The sequence below is a fragment of the Sciurus carolinensis genome, unplaced genomic scaffold (assembly GCF_902686445.1).
Source record: "Sciurus carolinensis unplaced genomic scaffold, mSciCar1.2, whole genome shotgun sequence".
NCBI lineage: Eukaryota > Metazoa > Chordata > Mammalia > Rodentia > Sciuridae > Sciurus > Sciurus carolinensis.
The window spans coordinates 231,722-238,795 of NW_025920196.1; positions in this window are offsets into that span (position 1 = coordinate 231,722).

Genomic DNA, 7,074 nt, shown 5'->3' on the forward strand with positions numbered 1-7,074 from the left:
TAGTGTGGCTAAGAGTTTATCAATTTTGTTTATTTTTTTCAAAGAACCAACTCTTTATTTTGTCAAATTTTTCAATTTTGTTTCTTTTGTTTCAATATCATTGATTTCAGCTCTGATTTTAACTATTTCCTATCTTCTACTACTTTCGTGTTACTCTGTTCTTCTTTATCTAGGGCTCTGAGCCATAGTGTTAGGTCGTTTATTTGTTTATTTTTTCTTCTTTTATTGAATGCACTCCATGAAATAAATTTTCCTCTCAGTACTACTTTCATAGTGTCCCAGATATTTTGATATGACGTTTCTTTGTTCTCATTTACCTCTATGATTTTTTAAATTTTCTTCCTAATATCTTCTGTTACTCATTCATCATACAATAGTGTTTTATTTAATTTTCAGGTGTTGGAGTAGTTTCTGTTTCAAAACTCTCATTTATTTCTAATTTCAATTGAATATGAACTGATAGAATAGAAGTTAGTATCTCTATCTTCTTGTATTTGGTAACATTAGCTTTGTGGCATAAAATATGGTCTATTTTAGAGGAGGATTCATGTGATGTTGAGAAGAAAGTGTATTCACTCTTTGTTGGATGGTGTATTCTATAAATGTCTGTTAAGTGTAAATTATTTGATTGTGTCTTTGATATCTATGGTTTCTTTGTTCAATATTTGTTTGTAGGATCTGTCCAGTGGTGAGAGAGGTGTGTTAAAATCACCTAGTATTATTGTGTTGTGGTCTATTTGGTTTCTGGCATTGAGAAGGATTTGATTGATGTATATGAATGAGCCAGTGTTTGGGGCATAGATATTTATGATTGTTATGTCTTGCTGATTTATGCTTTCCTTAAGCAGTATGAAATGTCCTTCTTTTTCCCTTCTGACTAACTTTGGCTTGAAGTCCACATTATCTGATATGAGGATGGATACTCCGGCTTTTTTGCTGTGTCTATGTGCATGGTATGTTTTTCCCATCCTTTCACCTTTAGTCTGTGGATATCTCTTTCTATGTGATGAGTCTCTTGAAGGTAGCAAATTGTTTGATCTTTCTTTTTAATCCAATCTGCCAGTCTATGTCTTTTGATTGATGAGCTCAGGTCATTAACATAAAGGGTTATTACTGAGATATGATTTGTATTCCCGGTCATTTGGCTCTTTTTTTTTTTTTTTTTGACACGACTTGGTTTCTCCTTTATTTGGCTGTTCCTTTAGGGTAGTTCCTCCCTTTGCTGATTTACATCATTGTTTTTCATTTCTTCCTCATGGACCATTTTGCTGAGAATGTTCTGTAATACCAGCTTTCTTTGTGTAAATTTCTTTAGCTTTTGTTTATCATGGAAGAATTTTATTTCATCGTCAAATCTGAAGGTATGTATTGTTGGTTGTAAGATTCTTGGTTGGCATCCGTTTTCTTTCAGGGCTTGCAAAATATTGTTCCAGGCCCTTCTAGCTTTTAGGGTCTGGATTGAAAAATTTGCTGATATCTGTATTGGTTTCCCCCTGAATATAATTTGATTCTTTTCTCTCACAGCCTTTAAAATTCTGTCTTTATTTTTGTGTTATGTATCTTCATTATAATGTGCCTTGGTGTGGGTCTATTGTAATTTTGTGTATTTGGTGTCCTATAAGCCTCTTGTACTTGATTTTCCATTTCATTCTTCAGATTTGGGAAATTTTCTGATATTATTTCATTGAAGAGATTGTTGATTCCTTTGGTTTGTTTCTCTCAGCCTTCCTTAATCCCGATAATTCTTAAATTTGGCCTTTTCATAATTTCCCATAGTTCTTGTAGATTCTGCTCATCATTTCTTACCATCTTCTCTGTTTGGTCAACTTTGTTTTCAAGATTAAATAGTTTTTCTTCGATATCTGAGGTTCTGTCTTCCAGGTGTTCTATCCTATTGGTTATGCTTTCTATGGAGTTTTTAATTTGGTTTATTGTTTACTTCATTTCAAGGATTTCTGTTTATTTTTTTCAATATCTCTAACTCTATTGAAATGATCTTTGCTTTCTGTATTTGTTCTTTTAACTGTCAATTGGTGTGATCATTCAATGCCTGCATTTGATCTTTCATCTCATAGTTCAATGCCTGCATTTGCTCTTTCATCTCCTCATTTGCTTCCCTGATTGTTTTAATTATGTATATTCTGAACTCCCTTTCTGACATTTCTTCTGCCATGCTGTCATTGGATTTTTTGCTATACCATCTAGGTTTTTTGGGATATTTTCTTCTCTTGTTTTCTCATATTGTTTGGGTATGTACCCCTCTTGTAGTGAAACTCTGGGATATTGCAAATTTCCTCTATTGACTAATATTTTCACTGTAGGTTCCCAATAACTCACCTCTTAGTCTTCAGTAGCCTGAAGTCTTGGAGAAACTTGATAATGTGGTGCTCCACTAGGAAGCTGGCCTTCTCGTGGTGGTGGCCTTCAGGTGGGTTATATTCCCTATCAGTGGGCAGAGGCACCTCCACTTGTTGACTGATGGTCAGTCAATGGGGGACAACATTGCAGACTGGTTCTCATATGATCTGGGCCTGTGTCTCTGGTTCTAGTGCCCTGGTGGGAAAGTCTCACCCAGCGGGGAAGATTCACTCATTGGGGAAGTTTTGCTGGTCAGTTCTCCTCTGAGAAGTTCTCTTCAGTCCAGAACTACCACCTGGACTGGGAAGCCCTCCTCTGTGATGTTCCCAGGGGTTCTGACCTACCGCCTGGGCTGGGGAGCCTGGCCCTATGAGGGACTCCCTCTCTGAGTGACCCTCCTATGCTATGTTCCCTTGGGACCGAAGCTACTGCCTGGGCTTTGGACCCTCACTCTGCATCAAAACCTCTTGCTGTGTGGCCCTCCTCTGCAATGCTCCCAGTTGACTGGGTTCTCCACTCCAGCAGGGAAGTCTAACTGGTCCACTCTACTCCATGAAGTTCCCTGCATTTTGGGAAAACTGCCCCATTCAGGGAGCCTGACCAATGTGAGAGAGTCACCTGGTGTCTCTGAGTTGGTCCTGAGTCCCTCAATACCTCCCCTTCTTGACTCCTGGGTCTTGTCAAAGGTCCTCTAGCCTCCTGTATGTGTCTCAGGATGGGAGCTGCCCTTCCAATGATGAAGACCATGCCCTCAGGAATGCCTGCACCAGCCTATAAAGGAGCCTCTGTGTAGATCAGTGATGCAGGCACGCTTGCTTGTTTTCTGACTTGTTCTGCGATGGCGACAGACTTTGGCGTGGTGGTCAGGTGGGGTTGCTCAGAGATGGCATCTGTCTTTGGTCTGGTGGTTGTGTGGGTTGGCTACCCACTGGCTAGCTCCACAAGGTAGGCAGCCTGACTCACCCACCAGCTCCCTCTGTGACTGCAAACTTATAGTGATGGCAGCATCCTTGGTGCAGGGAACAGGAGGGGTCATTCAGTGATGATGTGTGTCTTTGATCTAGTGGCTGGGCACGTTGGCTGTCCACCACCTAGCTCCATAAGGTAGGCGTGTTGACTCACCCACCATCTTGCTCCATGACTGTGACCAACCAGGGATCAAAACACTGGTTTTCTAGAAAAAGAATTCCTTCCTGCCCAAAAGCTGCATGCCTTAGAGCAATGTCAGAGCTGATAGGATTCCTGCATAGAGCCTTCCCAGGGAGGGTACTGCCACAGCAGTTAGGAATCTTGTACCCCTGCACAGGAACACTCCCAGGCACCTGGCATGCCACAGTCATGAGGTCATCAGAGACCCCAATATCAGTCACTGTTGTCCCATTTTTTGCTATTGTGCATCACACTTTCCTAATGTCATTTTAAGGAGTTTATAAAGAATAAAACTTAGCAAAGACAATGTCAAGAGTAAATTAGTGTTTTTAAAAGAATCCTTGTCATTTTAACATATAGATTAAACTTTGGTTTTTCAGTACATTAGTATTTGACCTTAGTAAAGCCTTAAATAGCTTTCACTGATTGTCTCATGTACCTAAAACCAATTTAGTTATATGCAAACTTGTTGAAATTTGCCCTTTACTTACACACAGACTTTCTTACCCAGAAACATTTTCTTTTCCCTTTTACTTAATATATTGTCATACTAGAATCCTCTGTTTTCTTTTCCTATCGGGTGACCCCTTTGTGGTGAGAAATCCATGCTCCTTCCAAATAGGTGAATGTGAGTGAGCAATCTAGAAGGCATATTTGGAATATGTATAGATGTTAACCTGTTTACCTTTGGATGGAAATAGAGCCCTAATCAGAGCAAAATGTTCAGCCTTTTGGGAAGTGTTCCCTTCTGGAAGGTAATTGGCTTCCAGAACTGAGGCAGTGGTGACCACTGCATAAGCAGCTCTACAGTGTTCATCAGGACCCAGAACAGAACTTCCATCTACAAAAATTGTTAGGTCAGGTGAGGGGAGTGGGTAATTGAAGAGGCCTTCATTAGATGAACATAGGGCCTCCAACACCTGTGGGAGTGGAAGGGATTAATGACTTAAGAGGTCCTGTAGTCTACGGGTGGAAAATACAGCTATTGTTTGGAGTAGGGTGAGTTTTAGAACTTCCTTAGTTAATTCAACTGCTGAATTCAGTGTTTGGAGACATGGCAGTCACCCACAAATGGCAGAATCAAGCTGCTTGGTGAGATATGCCACCAGTCTGTAGGAAGGTCCAGTTGGTTGCTCAAGGAGGCCAGTGGTAACACTCTATAAATTAATTAGATGTTTCCAAGAAACACATTAGAGTAATCCAACATATGTCAAATCCTTATTTTACTGTAAAAGCTAAGATATCAGATAGGTATATTGAACACCATTTGTTGTCTCTTTTCTGTTGGAGACAAGTTCTAGAAACAAATGATTAATATCAATTAACATTTTTAAACTTGACCATCTGGAGACATGTGATATAAGTCTGGATATGTACATAATTTTTGGACACAAAATAGACAACACAATATACACATAACACAAAAACTAACGCCTTGTACTCAAAAACTTGAGTTCAATAAAAATAGGACTGGGGCTGGGGAGATACCTCAGTCAGTAGAGTGCTTGCCTTGCAAACACAAAGCCCTGGGTTCGATCCCAAGCACCGCAAAAAAAAAAAAAAAAAAAAAAAGGACTGATCAAGTTATCAATATTATGAGCTCAAAAAATATAGAATTTAGGAAAAAAAACAAGAGTCCTGGAAAAATGATATGGCCGTTAATTATTACTTTGTTGAAGTTCTGGTTAAAAACTTTTTTTTTTTTTGCACCTGTGGGGAGAGTCATGTCCATTAGGTACAATTGGTTGTCAAGACCTTGTGGTGCCTCTTGGATACAGGGTCATTAGTCTGGGTAAGAGTGGAAGAAAGTCCTACTAAGTGAGATCATAAGTCTCACAAAGATATCTAAATTCCTTAATATAAGTAGAGGAGTCAACAAAGACCCTAAATATTTCTCAATCTGGGAAAAATCCTGGATTGAGAATGGAACTTGGATTCACACAACATTCTCTGCACCAGCCACCTCAGGAAGAGAAAGAAGTTCTGGGTTAGGTGGTGGGAAGGTCTGAGGAGATCTTGAGCTAACAGGGGAGGAGGGAACACGGCGGGTGGAGGGATGTTCTGGAGGAGGAGGAGGGGAGGTGGAAGGGCCCTGAGAAAGAAGAGAAGGAGGAGCTGCATCAGCAGGAGGATGCGGCAGGTGTACAGGAGGAGGACAGGAAGAGGAGATGGAATTCTGGTGGATCATGGAGGGAGTGGGGTTTGGGACCACCCCCAGAGAGGAGAACATGGGTGTTGAAACAGGTAGAATAAGGGGTGGGGCGAGCACCAAATTCCAAAATGAAAAACTTGCGAATGGTCTTGAATGTCATTTGGTGGTCATCTTGAGATCAAAAAAATACTGAGGCCAGACCACTGTCCAAAAGAAAAAAAAAAAAAAAAAAAAACACTAACTGCTTATGGCTTAAATCTTTGGGGGCCCAGTTTAGTGAAATTAAGGTAGAGACAGCCCAAAGGAGTTTTGGGGTCCACTGAGCTACTGGTATTTCCCATTAGCTGTCCAACTTTACTAAGATAGAGTTACAGAAGCTGAAAAAGGTGTCCAAATTTTAGCTTGTGTATACCATAAAAACAGCAGATGGGCCAAAAGCCAAAATGTCTTTTGACTTCGGGTGTCTGGAATGGAATAAACGGGAGGGTAACTGGAGGTCAAGATGTTTCCCCAGCGACCAGAGCCCAAACAGAATGGGTGAGGGGGGGATTCTGTGGCATTTGCAATGGAGAGACCCCATGTGGATCAGATGGTAAAGATAGGATAAACAAATGGGAAAAACCCCAGGCAACTTAATCCATTTGATGCCGGATAAAGGGAAACAGGATGCAGCAGAACTAAGCAGAACTGTGCAGAACAGAATGGAATCTCCTGGTTCTTCTGAGGGAGGGTGTGGACCTCAACCCAATGTGGGAAAATCTGAAAACCCTCTTGGGTTTTGGCACAAAATGTAAGCTCAGGGACATAGCTAGTGGCCAAATAAAACTGGAAGAAAGCGGCCGAAGCAGACTATTGGAATTTGTCTCTCAGGTGAAATTTCCAGCCCCTCAGGGTGCAGATCAGGGTAGGGAGCCAGAGAAAATTGCACATGGACCTGGCTGCCCAGGGTCATTATAGGCTTGAATGGGCAGGGGTCCTGCTGAGTGAAAAGTGGACTTAAGTGTCAGTGGATTTTTACTGCTGGTTTGATTGGTCACCATGTGGTGCACTACCCTTTAACTCAGTTGCTCTACTCTCCATCATATAGTGGCCCCAAATCCAACCTAACAGTTTTATTCATGCATTGTAGTCAAAAATCATACCTGGGTTCATATCGACATATTCATGAATGCATATAATATAATTTGCTCCCTTTCAATCCTCAGTACTTTTGCTTTTTCTTTCCTCCTCCCTGTCCCACTTTCCTGCCTCTACTCTACTAGTCTTCCTTCTATTTATTTATTGTTTTAAGTTATTCTATTATACTTATATACATAAGTGCAATTCATTGTAATACATTTATAAAAGAGCATATCACAAATTGCTCAATTTAAATCCATAGCTCCTCTCCTTTCCCATCCATCCTTTCTCCTACT